The sequence below is a fragment of the Scylla paramamosain genome, chromosome 26, assembly GCF_035594125.1.
Source record: "Scylla paramamosain isolate STU-SP2022 chromosome 26, ASM3559412v1, whole genome shotgun sequence".
Lineage (NCBI taxonomy): Eukaryota > Metazoa > Arthropoda > Malacostraca > Decapoda > Portunidae > Scylla > Scylla paramamosain.
Genome location: NC_087176.1, coordinates 6,186,698 through 6,205,000, shown reverse-complemented (window position 1 = coordinate 6,205,000; position 18,303 = coordinate 6,186,698). Strand labels below are relative to the sequence as shown.

Below are 18,303 nucleotides of genomic sequence, written 5' to 3'. Positions count from 1 at the left end.
TCATCCATCTCCACCGTCTCTTTTCTCTCTCTTTTTTTCTTGTGTTCACTATTTCCTATCTGCTTCCTCGTTTACTTTCTCATATTCTTTTTTGGTCTTCTCTTTTTCCTTCTTTTTCTTCTTTTTCCTCCTCCTCCTCTTTCTTGTCTTCACTGTTCCTTATCTGCTTCCTCGTTCAATCTCTTTTACTTTCACTACTACTCTTCTATCTCCTCTTTTTATCCCTTCTCCCTCCCCTCCTCCTCCTCCTCCTTGTAAGGGCCAAAGGGTCTGCTGCTGTTTCCTCTTCCTAAGGGTTAATCTTGGACATCCTCTTATCCTTCCTTTTATCTCTCTTCCTCCTTCTCCTTCTCCTTCTTCTCCTTCTCCTCCTTCTCCTCCTCCTCCTCCTCTTTCTCTTCTATCTCCGTTTCTTTAGCCTACTTATCTCCATTTATGTTCAAACTCCTCCTCTTGTTCTTCTCTTTTCTCTTTCTTCTCTTCTTTCTCCTTTCTGCTATTACCATTTACTTCCTACCTCCTCCTTCTCCTTATTCTATTTCTCCTTCTCCACCTTTTTCCTCCTTTCTCCTGTTACCATTTACTCCCTATCAATTCCTCCTCCCACTCCTTCTATTCCTGCTTTCCATCCTCTCAACTGTCTTTACTTCCTTTATCCCACCTCCCTATCTGCTATTCCTCCTTCCATTCTTCCCTCGGTCCTTCTCTTCACTGTCTACCTCTTCCCTTCGTCCTATCCTCTCCTTTCTTCCCTAAGACTTCCACCTTTGCTTCTTAATATTCCTCCTCTATCCTCATTCCTTCCTCCCTGTCCTCCTCTCCCTTCTTATTTGCCTTCTCACTTCCTACTCAAAGTTCTCTCCTACTCTCACTCTCTCTTTCTCTCTCTCCTCCATTCCCTCCATTATCCAGTCCCATTTCCCTCCAGTGTTTCCTCTCCCAGCCTATTCCTTCTCTCCTCCCTCTGCTCCATTCTCTCCCTCTGCTCTTAGCCCGGTGCAACACTCACCCTTAAAACCTTTATTAGACACCAGTTATACAGGCAAAAGAGGCCGTTCTTATATTTTTACAGCCCTCTACTTCTTCCTTATTGTAACAGCATTTACTGAGCAAACATGCGCTCAATTTTTTGGGTCTCTGATTTAATATTTATCCCTTCTTTCTTTACTCTCCCATAGCTTAACAATTTGACCAGCCAGAAAGACATTTTTGCAGGTTTTAACAGGGCTTTACTTTATTTTCTCTCTAGTTTGCTTCCTATCTAAAATTCCATTCAGTTTAGTATTCATTATTTTTTTTTTATTTCTTGGCTTTGGTTCGTTTGTTTTTGTCTTATGCAGTTTCGTGCCCTTAATAATTTGACCAGCCAGTGACACTTTTTTGCAGCTTTTAACTTTGCCATGCTGTAGTTTCTTTCTAATTTAATTTCCATCTAATGTTTCGTTCATTTTATTCCTTGTTTCTGTTTATGTTTCTCTATGATACAATTACATTCAATAATTTGACCAGATAGTGAGGCATTTTGAATTTTTTAAAAATTATTTTACCATACTCGTTTCTTTTTAATTTCTTTCCTACATAAGATTCCATTAAAATTATTCGTTATTTTTTTCCATGTCCCCCCCCAGCCATTTCATCTTATATAATTTGACAAGGTATATGTGTAGTTTTTTTTTTTTTTTTTTTTTTCCGTTCTTCAGCCATTGTTAGTTTCTTCCTTTTTTGTTCCATATTCATTTGCACAATTTGATGACTAGTTCATTTGTCACTGTTTGCTCTTCTTTTCTTTTTCCTATCACGTGTTCATTTATTCTTTCTTTTTTTTTTTTTACCATCTTTACATTCCTGTTTAGAGTCTAGGTAAACTTGAACTGCGTCTCTAATTTATCTGTATTTGTTCTACGTTCCCTTCTTCCTTTAATTGGATTTTACATATTTCATCTTGTATAATCCGCTTTTTCTCTTTACTGTGATGCAAAATGTCCAGTGGATTTAAAAGGAATCTCATTTGTCTTCACTAATTATACATACCTCTCTTTTCCTTTCTACGTATCACAAATCTTTACTTATCTCCAGTCAGTGCATCGTATTTTTCATTTTTCTATGCAGACTTGAGCAAAATTAAAGTTATCTGTCTTTCTTAGTTCCTTCTTATCTTTTCTACGCATCACAAATCCTAATTTTCATCAGGTCAATACGTTAATTTCTTCCTCACATTTTTCTACATAAATCTCAAGTTAATTTTAAATTGATTTGCCTCCCTCACCTCTTCTTTCCACGTCTCTTTTTCTTTCCTTTTTTTTATCATTTTCTTCTACATATCACAAATCCTAATTTTCATCAGATCAATACGTTAATTTCTTCATTTTCAGCTAAACAGACCAATAAATTTTCAGTTGCTTATCTTCCTCAGCTCTTCTTTCCTTGTCACTTTTCTTCCCCTTCATTCATTCTTCCTTCTGATCAGAACGTTAATTACTCCCTCATTATTCATCGATATACACTTCCAATATATTTAAAGCAATTTTCCGCTTCCTCAGTTCTTCTTTCCTTGTCTCTATTATTTCCCCCTTTACGCATTCAGTTTAAAACAAAGGCAGGCATGCAATACAAACACAGAGCATAATCAGGGATAATTAAGCATAAGTAACACACAGCGCTCCTTGCATAAACACCCCACACAAAACACTGCTAATGAATAGAGACAGTTTTACGCGATGACCCCCACACTTCCGGGGAGGGAGGGAGGGAGGGAGGGAGGGAGGGAGGAAGGGAGGGAGAGAGGGAGAGGGAGAGGGAGAGAGAGAGAGAGAGAGAGAGAGAGAGAGAGAGAGAGAGAGAGAGAGAGAGAGAGAGAGAGAGAGAGAGAGAGAGAGAGAGAGAGAGAGAGAGGGGGGGTGGGGTGGGGTGGGGTTTGAAATGGAGGAACAGACAGACAGAAGCAGACGGAAACAAATAAACTGCATCACTAATTCACACACAAAAAGACATAAGGAGGGAGAGAATGGAGGGATAAACAAAGACAAAAACAAACAAAAACACTTAATTTACCCAAAAAAGATATAGCTGGGAGGATAATGCGAAGACACACACACACACACACACACACACACACACACACACACACAGACACACACACACACACACACACACACACACAGACAAAATCCAGACATAGATGCACCACCGGTTCACAAAAAAAATAGAGAAAAAAATGCAGGAAAACAGAGACAGACAGACAAAGACAGAAATACACCACCAATCCACACACACGAAAAAAAAAAATAATAAAACAAAATAAATAAATAAAAACAAAACAAAATAAAAATTAAAAAAATCTTAAAATGCAAAAAAAATAATAAAATAAAATAAAATAAAATAAAATAAAATAAAATAATAATAATAATAATAATAATAATAATAATAATAATAATAATAATAATAATAATAAAGGAAGAAAAACGTTACAAAATACGTCTCAGAAACACCACTAGGAAATCGCAAGGTTGATCAGAACAGCAAATCGAATATCACCAGTTTTCCTTCCCTTGCTTCTGCGTCGCCTGGAGGAGAAGTAAGTTTTCGTCAACAATACTCCTTCAGGATGTGTGTGTGTGTGTGTGTGTGTGTGTGTGTGTGTGTGTGTGTGTGTGTGTGTGTGTGTGTGTGTGTGTGTGTGTGTGTGTGTGTGTGTGTGTGTGTGTGTGTGTGTGTGTGTGTGTGTGTGTGATGGTAAAGATAAGAGAAGCTTGTAGGGAGCGAGGAAAGAGAGAGAGAGAGAGAGAGAGAGAGAGAGAGAGAGAGAGAGAGAGAGAGAGAGAGAGAGAGAGAGAGAGAGAGAGAGAGAGAGAGAGAGAGAGAGAGAGAGAGAGAGAACGACTCACAGATCACGGAAGATACAGCCAGGTAACAAACAAACAAACAAACAAACAAACGTCCAACTACCCATCCACCCATCCATCCACACAGGCAGACAGGAGGAGAGACAGAGGGACAGCCCGATAGACAGACAAACAGTTTAACGTTCTTCCTCTCACCGTCAGCTACCCATCCATCATCCAGCTATCCACCCATCCATCCATCCATTCTGACAGACAGACAGACAGACAGACAGACAGACAGGACGTCACAACTTACAAAGGACGTGAAATCAAGACATAATAAAGTCAAATATAGAAAAAAAGCAACGAGGAAGATAACAGGAACACAAGATGAGAAATGACGAATTAATAAAAGATAAGAGAAATACAATGGAGACTGAACAAGAGAGAGAGAGAGAGAGAGAGAGAGAGAGAGAGAGAGAGAGAGAGAGAGAGAGAGAGAGAGAGAGAGAGAGAGAGAGAGAGAGAGAGAGAGAGAGAGAGAGAGAGAGAGAGAGAGAGAGAGAGAGAGAGAGAGAGAGAGAGAGAGAGAGAGAGAGAGCAAGGCAAGGACATAAAAGAAAAATTGGACATGCAACTAGAGAGGAAGCGAGAGAAAGAAGAAAAAAAAAAGGCAAACCAAGAGAACAAGAGAGAGAGAAAGAGAGAGAGGGAGAGGGAGAGGGAGAGGGAGAGGAAAAGAGAGTCAGTACATTTTGGATACACTCCCACGGCAGCACACTGACATTCCACAAGGGAGAGAGAGAAAGAGAGAGGGAGAGGGAGAGGAGGTTAAGGTCAGAGAAAGGAAGAGTAGGAGGGAGAGGAGAGAAGTGTGGGCAAATGAACAAATTATAGAGGAAGGAAGGAGAAATGAGACAAACCAAGAAAAGGGAGGAGAGGACGAAGATCAAGGAAAGGGAGAGTCACAGAGGGAGAGTAGAGGAGAACTGAGAGAAAATTAACTTGTACTGAGGAAGAAAAAGGAATAAGAATAGAAAAGTGAAAGTCAAAGAAAGGAAGAATAAGAGGAAGAGAAGAGGAAGGGTGAGAGAAAATGAACAAATTATAGAGAAAGGAAAAAGGAATAAGAAAGAAATCAAGAAAAGAAGAGATGAAGGTCAAGGGAAGGAAGAGTAAGAAAGAGAGGAGAAGGAGGAAGAATGAATAATGAAAATTAACAACTGATACCAGGAACAGAGGAATAAGAGAAGACAAGAGGAGGGAGAAGAGAGGGAGAGGTGAGAGACGGGGGGAATACAACGAGGAAAAGAGAAATCAAGAAGAAACGTATGAATATGGAATAATGAATGACTTTAGGGAGTAAGAGAAACAAGGAAATGCGAGGAAAAAAGATACAGAAGGGGGGTGAGAGGAAGAGAGGAAGAAAGAAAAGAACAGAAAACGTTAAACAGAATAGAAATACGAGAAAGAAAAAAGACAGAAAAGCTTTTAAAAAAACTAATAGAAAGCATTTCATTTCAAAAGGCAACGAAATGAAGGAAAGATGAAAAATGACGCAGAAGTGAAGAGGGAGGGGAAGAAAAGGTGTGAATAAAGAGGAAGAGAGAGAGAAAGGGCGAGAAAAAAAAAGAACAGAAAAGTTAGAAATGATAAAAAAAAAAGTTGATTTCTAAAACTAACGAAATGAAGGAAAGGTGAAAATTTAAGCAAAAGTGAAGAGTGAAAGGAAGAAGAATAAGTGAATAAGAGAAATACAGAGGTGAGAGGAAGACAGAAAAAAAAGACAGAAAACTTAAAAAAAAAATAAAACAACTTATTTCAGAAAGTAATGAAGTGAAGAAAGAGCAAAAATTAAACAGAAGTCAAAATAAGACCAGAAAAAAGACAGAAAAAAGACAGACTAAAGGAAAAGGGATGAGAGAATGAAAGGAGAGTGAGAGGAGAGTGGGAGAGGAACACCATCTGCACAGTGCCAAGGTCAAAAAGGAGCGTGACCACATCAGCCTTTCAATTATAGCACTGTATGAGACTTGCGGCAGGTTGTGTGATGAGCGTGATGATGGCGTAGTAATGGTGTGATGAGATGCTTTGTGAAAATAGTGAAATGGTGGTGGTAAAGCTATTGTGTGGTAAGGAGTGGTGACAGCTGAGTGGAGTAAATTTAGTTAGTGGTGGTGTGGTGGTGACGGTAAGGGTGGTGATGTGGAAGACGTTTTGTATGGTGGTGGTGAAGTAATGGTGATGAAGCGTGTGGTGTAGGAAAGATGGTGGCAGCTGTGTGGATGGTGAAAGTTTACTAATGGTGTGGTGATAGGGCCTTTGTGCGGTGGAAGTAATGGTGAAGTGGTGACGAAGCCGTAGTGTGGATAGTGGAAGCTTAGTTTGATGGTGATGATGTGGTGATGACAGTCGTGGCGAGGCTGGGACGGGTGTTGGTGGTGCTGAGTGTGGACTGCAAGTGGGAATTGAATGTTAGTTGTGGCAGAGGTTTGGTGGAAGTTGGTGAAATACAGTGGATGTCAAGTGAACTGAGAATTGTGGAGGTGAATATTGTGGAGGATGAGAGAAGGCTTGGTGGTGGTAGGTGGATACGGAGGAGTGGATGAGGGGGAAAAAGGAAAGGGGGAAACAAAACGGTCAGGGTATAGAGGAAACAAACTTGAGGGGAAAAAAAAAATCATCAATCAGTCAGTCAGTCAGTCAGTCAGTCAGTCAGTCAGTCAGTCAGTCAGTCAATTTATCTATCTATTTACCTACCTACCTACTAACTTATCGCCCTACCTATCTGCCAATCTACTCCCCATTACCAGAACCCCCTCCCTCCTCCCCACTATTCCAGCACGAAGAGGCAGGAGTCAGTCAATGTATCTATCTATTTACCTACCTACCAACTAACTTATCTCCCTACCTATCTACCAATCTACTCCCCTTTACCTGAACCTCCACCCTCCTCCCCACTAGTCCAGCACGAAGAGGCAGGAGTCAATAGCCACACATAACAGGTTTGCAGGTGGAGAGTATTCCGTTCCAATTTACCCCTGAAAGCGAACGTCACCTGCCGTAATGGTGCACTAAGATAAAACTTACCAGGTGTTTTTTCCAGTGCCTCTAACAAGGTAGCTTCAGGCTGCGTCAGGTGTGTTCTCTATAATAGCTTCGTGTGTACCTAAATCACCTGTGTTTGGATGCAAAGTACCAATTAACCTGTCAATGGGCACCTGGTGTAATGGGGGAGACTCATGCATTCGGGTTTTATTAATGGTTTACTGTTGTCTATACTCTGCACTATAGGGGGGTTGTCTATGTTAGCAGCTACTGACTTGTCACTGAGGGTTTGAATTGTTTTATTTATTTATTTATTTATTTATTTTTTTTTTTTTTTTATTTTTTTTTTTTTGTGTTTGATTCTCTTCACAACTTACCCTCTTTTCTCTTATCTAAACTCATTTCTACAGGGACAGTCTGCTTATCTTCATATCTTGTCTGGTTTGTAGGCACAGAACCTACTGACTTGCCACAGGATTTCAAGTGTTTTACTCAGGTTGTATTTAATGTTTAATTTTCCTCACAACTTACCCTCTTTTCTCTTATCTAAACTCATCTCTACAGAAACAGTCTACTTATCTTCATATCTTGTCTGGTTTGTAGGCACAGAACCAATAGACTTCCCACAGGGTTTGAATTATGTTACTCAAGTTGCATCTAGTATCTAATTCCCTCTACAACTTCCCTTTTCTCTTATCTGCAATCTGCTTTCCAGTGAGTCTATACATTTCCATTATCCCTCTGGTTCCTACACTTAGTACCTATTCTCCTAACACTGAAGCTTTGATGTTTTACTTAACTTGTATTCAATGTCTTCTATCCTTCACAACTTCCTTCTTTACTCTCATCTAGCATACTGTTCTCAATAGGGACTGTCTATTTATCTTCATTACCCTCTCTGGTTCGTACACACAGTACCTATCGCCTTGTCACTGAAGACTTGAATATTCTATTTAACTTGTATTCAATGTTTTCCCTTCACAACTTATCTTCTTTACTCTACACCATCTCTTCTCCATTACATGTCTGGTTTGTATACACAGTACTTATTGCCCTGTCACTGAGGGCTTCAATGTTCTGCTTAACTTGTATTCAGTGTCTTACTCTCTGCACAACTTATCTTCTTAATTCTTATCTACACCCTCTCTTCTCCATTACTTGCCTATTTTGTAGGCACAGTACCTATTGACTTGTCATTCAGTGTTTTTGTGTTTTGATTAAGTTGTCTTCAGTGTCTTACTTCCTTCACACAACCCCCACTCCCCCACCCCTCCCCCAACCATTCGCCTCCGTAACCTATCGGGCTGATCAAGAATTCAAGCATCTGGATGAATATCGTAGAAGAAAGGACTGGATTCCTTGTCATTGATTCTTCAACTTACACTCGAATATTTATATCACTAAGAAAGATTTCTTGTACGTGTCCTTCACTTCTGCGTGATATGTTACTATCTATCTCTTACGAATTCTGATATGCTAAGACTCTCTTCACGTCACCACAGTAATTATTCAGACTCCAATATTTATCTTACGTGTCAGGAAGACTGGATGAGGCAGAATGTATATGAATATAGGTCCGCTATAATGCCGTTCCTAAAAATAAAATAGGAGCAAAGGAACCGAGGTATCTTGATGCTTAAGGGGACACCAAATCATTATCTAAAAACCAAGATTACTTTCCTGCACCTAAATATTTAATCGTGAAAGAGAAAAACCTGAGTATCTTAAAATGGCAGTCACAGAGGTATCAAGAAAGAGTCTAAACCCTTTCACAAGCATGATCGTCCTTTTCTTAGCTCTTGGCAATAAAAAACATGGTTTTCTTGGACACACAGAAATAGAGAATAGGTTATTTTTGTTTCTTCCAAGCTATGACAATATTACGTAGTAGAGAAATGTGTCTAAAAGTTATACTGGAAAAGTTCTCTAACAATGAAAGGTTTAAAACACGATTATTCTCTTCTTATCAAGATTTTTTTCAAAAATCGCTTGTAATCAGATTAGTGGGCTTACGTTGCTTGTTCTTTGCAATCGTTCATTATTACTATTTTTTATTACTATTATTATTAATGGTATTATTATTTTTATCACGGATTGCAGTATTTTGCTGAAGTAAAGCTATTATAAAATTGTCTTTTTTTTATTAAATGAACAAGAATGTGTGTGATGACTATATTGGAAAGCTGTGGTTAATAAACTACACTACTACTACTATTATTACCACCACCACCACCACCACCACCACCACCACTACTACTACTACTACTACTACTAATAATAATAATAATAATAATAATAATAATAATAATACCACCACCACCACCACCACCACTACTACTACTACTATACCACAACCACCACCATCACTACTAATAGCACTAGTACCACTACTACTAATCCTACTGACGTTCCCTTCCATTGCAACAAAATACTTAAAACACAATTATTCTCTTTTTATCACAAATCATTTTCACCACCACCACGCATTACTGTTCCCTTCTACCCCGTCACCCCAGGCCCCGCTGTAGAGAACGAGCCGTATTCCCTCAACACTTTCTGGTCTAATTGGTCAAAAAGCTTCACCTGCCCGGCATAATGAGGGAGATGGGAGCTGCGTTTCACCGTAATAGCGAGATATATATGCTGAGAATACGCTGTGTCAATTTGTGAATGTGAAAATTTACATGCTACGTGGCAGAGTGAGAAAATTGGGTGTATTTTTTGTAAGGGGAAGAGTTTGTATAGATTTATAGTGAGGAGATGTTATGAGTGTGTGTGTGTGTGTGTGTGTGTGTGTGTGTATGTGTGTGTGTGTGTGTGTGTGTGTGTGTGTGTGTGTGTGTGTGTGTGTGTGTGTGTGTGTGTGTGTGTGTGTGTGTGTGTGTGTGTGTGTTTGTGTGTGTGTGTGTGTGTGTGTGTGTGTGTGTGTGTGTGTGTGTGTGTGTGTGTGTGTGTGTGTGTGTGTGTGCTGACAAAATAAGCGTGAACTATGTGATTGCGAACATCACAACAAATGAAGCCCTTTGCGACATGCACTACACAAAGGTTTCGTTATAATTACTGAAAAACGCGGCCTTTCTCTCCCTCCCCTCCGTCGGTTATGAAATTACACACTATCACAGAATTAATAACATAAAAGCAACAAAACGAAAAGGATCATCCAAAGTACATTATAAATACTACATTAAGCTTTTCCCGTGAACTTAATATCAATGTGAACTGTATAGAATGTTTTACTCCAACAAAGAACGAAGACTTAACCATTCCTAACTGAACTAGATCATTTAGCCATTTACATTTAGCCATTTCCTTTCATTATTCACCACAAATTATATTATATTTGAATTTGCTCTTTTCTGCAGTAATCCACCTGACTTTTCCAAACTCTAACACAATATCGACCCTTTAAGAGTTACAAATAAGTACTTACGTTTTATACTAACCACTATAAAAGTTTCCTTTCAAAAATCCAACCTCGTAAACACAAACATTTAAGAGAAAAAAGAAGAAGAAGAAGAAGAAGAAGAAGAAGAAGAAGAAGAAGAAGAAGAAGAAGAAGAAGAAGAAGAAGAGGAAGAAGAAGAAGATGAAGATGATGATGATGATGATGACAGGCACACAAAGCAGTTTCACAAAAGAATACTACACATTTTCACCTCTTTACACAATCAATTACACACAAACAAAGACAAACATGGACTCTGTAACAAAACTCCCACGTAACACTGCTCAGCCCTAAATAACAACACAAAGACGCAAATAAACACAAACACGCACTTTATAACCCAACACCCACACAACGCAGCCCTACCTTCCCTAAATAACACACTAAAAGCTACGAATATTCACAAACACGAACACAACACAGTCCTACTTTCCCTAAATAACGCACTATAAAGCTATGAATATTCACAAACACGCAATTTACAACCTAATACCCACGCACAACACTGTCCTCTCACCTAAACAACACGGAGATACAAATATTCACCACCCCTCGCCCACCACTCCACCAGTTCCCCGCATCTCAAGCTGAAAATAAGGCGCAGAAACAAAGATACAAAGATACATTTTTGGCAGAGTGCGCAGCGGCTCCCAAAAAGCAAAGGTAATCACCCGTGTGACCCAAAATTGCCCCCGCAGTTAGGGAAATTACCTGGCCCTTAAAATAAACAAAATGGTCGAAAAATTAGGTTATGTACTTTTTTTTTGTCGGTTAAAAGGGGGAGTGCTGAGGATACTTGTTAAATCAATCTCTCTCTCTCTCTCTCTCTCTCTCTCTCTCTCTCTCTCTCTCTCTCTCTCTCTCTCTCTCTCTCTCTCTCTCTCTCTCTCTCTCTCTCTTGCTTTCTTTCTTCGCCTTTTCAGCTTCCTAAAATTCTTCTCAAACATTTCCTTCAAGAATCTCCCTTTCTCTTTATCAACCCTTTATTCCTCCCTCTCTCTTCGTCTATTCTCTTTCCTTGCATCTCTTCAATCTCATCTCCCATTTTCCATTCACTTCCTCACTCTTAGTCCCTCATCGCATCTCTCATAAGCCATTTTTCATCTGTTTCCTTTCCTGTCATTTTCTCTCCCCCCCCCCCCCTCTCTCTCTCTCTCTCTCTCTCTCTCTCTCTCTCTCTCTCTCTCTCTCTCTCTCTCTCTCTCCCATAAGAACACAGCACCTCCTCACCTATACGCGAAAATCAGCACTTTCTCTCTCCTCTCTTCCTCTCGCTTTTCTCTTCCCCTCACTTATTTCAGCATCACGGGAATGAGGTTACAGCAGGCCACCCTCATATACCTTGCAACAGTTTCCGCTCTGCCTCACACCGCCTCCCTCACCTCTCCCTTCCCCCCACTGTCCCTCTCCCTCTCTCTCCCTCCCTCCCTCCACTGATGCTAAATTGGATGAAAACACGAGTGCATTTTTGTGTGGTCATAATGGCTTTTTTCTCTTTTTTGGTAACAGTGCGTCGCAGTTAACCACGAAAATACAGTTTTGTGATGCGTTTTCTCTGCCACGTCTATTAATTTTTCGTTTGATAAGCGTGATCTAAGCGCTTGGTGACGGCGTGGTTGTAACAAAGAGGTCCAAACGTCTATATAACGTAACTATTCTTTACCTTCAGTCTGCTTGTTTAGTATTCAGTGTTCAGTTCTTCAGCAATTACACAGTCGTGATCAAAGAGGTGGTGGCGCGGATTTGACAAAAGAAGCTAAAGCGTCTATATTGTGTGTGTATACTTTTTTAAAACTTTAATCTGCTTGTTCATATTTAGCGTTTAATCCTTCAGTAGTGAATTTCATAGTCGTGATCACAATATAACGAAGAGATTCAAACATTTCAAACATTTATATTATGTGTATATTTTTTTTCACATTCAATGTGCACTTTCATATTTTAGTGTTTTAGTATATACTAATCCATCCTTTCTTCTACATGTCCATACTGAGAAATTAAATGTTTAAGTATAATAATGCTCGTTTCTTTTGATATTCGCTAAATGTTACCATCGACTTCAGTGAATTTTTCTTAATCTGTATATTCATTAAACCTTCCATCTACGTATTCATGTTAAGAATTTACTTGTTTTAGTATAATCATATTGGCAAAGTCATGTTTCTTTCGACACTGTGTATTAATTTCAATGGCCTTATCTTTATTCACATTCTACTTCAAACTTTCGTCTACGTGTTAACATCAAAAGAAAAATATTTGTTACAAGCAGAATAATATTCAAATCATGTTTCAGATGTTTGTTCAATGTTGCTATTAGTTTCACTTACATTATCGTAATTTACTTTCTAATTCAAACTTTCATCGAATTATATGTATTCATAAGTAAATTCATATATATTCAGCCGTATTTCTGTGGATTATAGTTTAGTGTTAGTATTGAACCCAGTGGCCTTATCTTGATCTATGCTCTAATTCAAACTTTCCTCTACGTGTTAATATCAAGAACTTACACGTTTAAGTAGAATCATATACATTCTGTTTTGTCTCTGCGGACATTGGGTGAGTGTTGGTGTTAATTTCACTCGCCTTATCTTACTTTACATTATAATTCAAACTCTCACCAACATGTTAATATGAAGAAACTACAGCTTTAAGTACAAGCACATTTTTGTCGTATTTCTCTGGGCATTTGCTGAGTGTTAATAATAATTTTGTTGGGCAATTTCTTGTAATAGCGAGTCCTTTACGTCACCACGAGTATTAAAGTATTAGTACTGGTAAGGTATTAAGCTTGGTATTATCGTTTATTTATTAAAGCTTACGCACAATACGATTCTTTTTCGCTCAGTAAACCATTGGATATGAACGAAGCGCTATTATGGTTACTATTAATGCATAAATATATACTGGTACTGTTTTTACTGATATTATTACTATTCTTAAGTCTTTTTCTCTGTTTGTCCGTCTGTTATTCTGTTTGCACGTCTCTCTCTCTCTCTCTCTCTCTCTCTCTCTCTCTCTCTCTCTCTCTCTCTCTCTCTCTCTCTCTCTCTCTCTCTCTCTCTCTCTCTCTCTCTCTCTATGTGAATATGTGTGTGTGTGTGTGTGTGTGTGTGTGTGTGTGTGTGTGTGTGTGTGTGTGTGTGTGTGTGTGTGTGTGTGTGTGTGTGTGTGTGTGTGTGTGTGTGTGTGTAGCCTCACAGACGAATATATATGACTGCACACAGAGCGATCATTCCATTTTTTTTTTCTTTTAGGTCGAACAATCACAATCAAACTCTCTCACACACTTTGATCTTGTTATTTTCTCTTTACTACTAATGGCAAAGCGGTGTGCGTGTGGGTGTGCGTGTATGTGCGTGCGTGAGTGCGTGCAGGATAAAGGTCATGTTTCCGGGCGGCTCAATCTCGCGGGTCAGCTCACAAGGGACATATAGACAGACAGTAAAGGCCGTGTTGACTCTCCAGATGGAATGAGGTGGATAAATGGATGTGAGGTTGTCATGGCGATCCGGAACTCCCGCGGGAACTGTGGGGATCCGGGGCCTCGCTTTACCATGAGACTTTATCCTAAATGTATAGCTGCCAGTACTCTATTTTAGGTTCACTGTAAAAGCCCACGGGTATTTTTGTTCACGTTTCACTCAATTGAGGGAACTGTGGCGCACTTTCTAGTACTTAATGTTTTAGGTGCCTTGTGAAAGTCTACGGGTTTTAGTCACCATGATTCATTTAGTACGGAGGGAACTTTGGTGATCCGGGGCCTCGCTTCATTGTAATGTGCACCCACTTTCTATTACTTAATTTTTTAGGTTTCTGTAGTGGTCGGGGACTAACTTTCATATGCAAAGCCACTTTTCACATTATATTTCAGGCTCTTGATGAAAGTCTGAGTTTAATTTACTATTGGATCTCTACGGTTAGACTTTTTAAGATTTATTCTTCCTGATATCCACAACCTGTAGCGTGAAGGACACTGACCTACAGGAGATCCGATACTTCTAATGACATTATACGGATATTGCTATTGGTGTTTGATTTGATATTGAGCTTCTGTGACAAGGGAACATAATAGAAAAGACAGATCCATTTTTTACATTTTCAGATTACTCTTAGTAGTAGTAGTAGTAGTAGTAGTAGTAGTAGTAGTAGTAGTAGTAGTAGTAGTAGTAGTAGTAGTAGTAGTAGTAGTAATAGCAATTATTACTATTATCATTATTTCGACTTTTATTATTATTATTACTGTTATTTTTATTTTTATTATTATTATTATTATTATTATTACTATTATTATTATTATTATTATTATCATCATTATCATTATTATTATCATCATTACCATTATTATTATCATCGTCATCATCATCATCACCATCATCATTACTATTACCATTACCGAAGCTGTGTGATCTGGGTACCGCGTCATTACTCGGCCCATCGGTCAAGTGGGGAGGGGGGAGAAAAAAAAAAAAAAAAAAAAAAAGGCAGTCAGCAACATACACCTCATCACCTACTAAGGTTCGTTAGGTTAAGAAAGGATTGCCGCCAGATTGATTCGCCTCTTGCGCTGCCAGACATCGGGTGCGTCTGATGGCATGAACATTTCACAACGCTCGTAATGTTTTCCCTGCATCTCATAACAGCAGCTCGTAGGCTCGTCACAGTACCATCAAAGCGAGAGATCTGGGTCAGTGGGTCTCTTCGTTTCCATATATTAACTTTCTCTTACACTTAATGCTAAATTATAATGTCTCTTTACACTTTGTTATATTAGAGTACATTACCAAGCGAACAGATGAGAAATAACATAGATATAAACGATCATCTTTATTTTTACAGTGTATACTCAGCGAGTCTCTGTTTCCGTATATTAAGTTCCTGTTTACACTTAATGTCAAATCATAATGTGCATTTTTACATTTTATGGGACGTGAGGGTTTATTGCCAAGACGTGAAATTGCACAGAAATACACGAATCTCTTTATTTTCATACATTCAGCGTCTCCATGCGATTTTATTTTTACTTCATATTACCATTTTAGAAAGAGGGAAGGTCGCAGTGGAAAGAAGTCAACAGCGATGCATCAACTTTACGCCGCTTTCAGTACTAGAAAGGACTCAATGCTACCACAGGCCACGCTACTGTTAAAGCATCTCGTAAAACTTCAGTAAACAGTCCACCACGTAAACACTCCTCGATAGAACAAAGAAATTTCTACAAAAAAAGAAAAAAAAACAAAAAAACTCGAGTAGCTCTCATGAACGTCTTTCCAATTAATCGTGAAGGCATTAATATTCCTTAAAGGCATTTACGTCTCATCACACACGCCAAAACCTTCCGGAATCCTTTCCTCGGTCAAGAAGATCAGAAGAAAAAGAAGGAAAACAGGCAAAAGATCCATAATGTCTTTCCTCCCTCGCTTCCTCTTCCCTCATTTCCCTCATCCCCATCATTCCCTCCGCAGTCTGGTCCTGAGCTCGTTGTCCGTTCATCCCCTGCTTCTTGCCAATCCCCATGAAAGGTGCCACTCTCGTCCATCCCCAGGCAATCACGCGCCAAACCTCCAGGGCACGTGGCGGAGATTGGCCAAGTGTCACCGCCCGACCCCTCTCCTCTGCTCCAGTCCTGTAATCTCTTAAAGGTGTCCATTCTGGGCTTTTCACGCCTTGTATCACCTTTAAATTTATCTCAACCATTGTAATACGTGCTCTGCTGAAAGGCTTTGTATCATCTTCACTATAATATGTGCTAGACTGGACGCCCTTGCATTTCCCGTCGCAGTTTAGCCCAGTGAGCTCCTCGGAATGACTATTTTCAACCTTAGACGCCTTGTATCCCGTTCATTATAATCTGTGCTGTGCTGGATCCCGTGCATTTTCTGGCCTAGTCTAGTCGCTTAAGCTCCTAAGGGTGTCTATTTTGAAGTTTAGACGCCTTGTATTCCCCCACTGCACCTGGGAGCAAGAGTGAACGAGGATGATGGTCCGCTGATAAGCACCATCACCTGGGCTGGCCTCCCTTATGTTTCCCTGCCAGCCCTCTATCCTAGTCAGGGTGTAATCTCTTAAGGGTGTCTTTCAAGAGTTTTGATGCCTTAAATTGCCTTCACCACATCTGAACACATCTGGAAACGAGGGTGCTCATTCCATAGCCATCATTATTTCTCCTACACCCCTTAACATCCTCTGTCCAACTCCTTGACCTAATTCCACTGTAATCTCTAAAGCGTGTCTCCTCTACCCTTTCGCCACCTTGCATCACTTATATAACTTATTTACCACCTGGAAACTACAGTGTGCTGCTTCTACGTCGTCATTATTAGTGCTATATCCCATTTCTATTATTTTTACCTCTCCAAATCCTTAACCTAATCCGACTGTTGTCCCTAAATTGTGTTTCTTTTACCTGTCGCCATATTACATCATTTACTTACAGCCTGGGAACTACGGTGTGCTGCTTCTACGATCGTCATCATCAGTGCTAAATCCGCCGCTATTCTTTTTTTACCTCTCTTTTACCTCTGCTATCCATTTGCCACCTTCCATCACTTATATAAAACCTGAAAATTATACTGTGTTTCTCCCACGATCATCACTATCAGAGCTACATTTCCTTACATATTTTTTTTCTTCCCCCCTCCCCTCTTCCGTCTCTTGTTTCCTCTCGCCACTTTACATCACTGACATAACAACAGGAAATTACACTGAGTTTCCCGTCTGATCATTACTACCAGTGCCAGAGCCACCTACATTTTCCTTAACTCTTTCTTTTATCTATTCAGTCCTTCCGCCACCTTACGTCATTTAAACCAACCATCACCTACAGCAGACTTCTCCCCACGATCCTCACCAGTGTCAGATCCACCTACCCTCCCCTCACCTCCCCTACATTGGCACTCCCTCCGAGCCCTCTTCGTTAGGTATTCTTCACCCCTCTGCTACTCTCATTATCTCCCACACACTTTGAACATCCTCCATTCTTCACTCTGTATCTTCCCTCTACCGTTCTTTGATGCGGCCTCTACTCCTCTCTACCTTCACTTCAGTAAAAATAATCTCCCCACCTCCTTTGTCACACCCAATTCAGCTACTATATGACCTCCTTGCCTGCCCCTTCACCTGTTTTTTTTTTATGGCGCCTCTCAGCTTCATCTTACCTCTTTTTTTTTTTTTTTTTCTCGCCTGCACGACACCAATCGATTCATCAACTCTTCTAATCACACGTATAAAATTTTAAGACGCTGAGATAATTGATAAGCTACGATGATTAAATGGAGTCCTGCATTCGTATTAAGCCCGTGACCCTTAACACTTTCACTGCTATTTTATACATTTTTCCTCCTTTATTAAGCAATCTCAGACATCATTTTTTGTTCTACAGCCATCTCCAAACATTGTACTGCATAGAAATTGTAGTCTACTCTTTTTTTTATACTCGTCTTTCTTCTAAGTGTTTATAGAAAGATTCTATAACATTGCTTTTAGTGCTAAGAATTTCTGTATATCGCAATGAAAAGGTTAAGAAGCATGCCTTGTCTATCCTAAATGTGTGATTCCTCCCAGCTGCAAAGGATGTATAGGTAAAAAAAGATTTGGCACTGAGACACGAAGACTAAGAGAGGATAAGATAAAACAAATATAAAGAACGCATATGATTTGAGGAGTAATAGGAAAGAAAGATGCTAGAGAACGAAAAAGTAAAATAAAAAAGAAATGAATATCAGGAAAGGATACGGAAGAAAAACAAGGAACCTAGAAACGAAAGAACCAAAGAATCAAGGTAAGAGAGAAACGAGTGACGGAAAAGAGATTTAGGAATGAAAATAATAAAAAGAACAATAAATAACACAGAAATCATACGAAAGGTGAAGGGTTGTGATTTATTATTGTAGAGAAAGCTAAAAGTACATCGAAAGAAACTCAAATCTAAAAATACAGGAAAAAAAGATAATAGGCAAAGAACAAAATACATAAAATAAATAAGAAAAA

At 39.3% G+C, this 18,303-nt stretch overlaps 1 protein-coding gene across 1 annotated transcript in view; it reads left to right on the top strand.

The window, feature by feature from the left end:
• The window catches only part of LOC135113505 (protein amalgam-like), a 90,195-nt gene that overhangs the window by 316 nt on the left and 71,576 nt on the right, over positions 1-18,303 (top strand). The window lies entirely within an intron of this gene.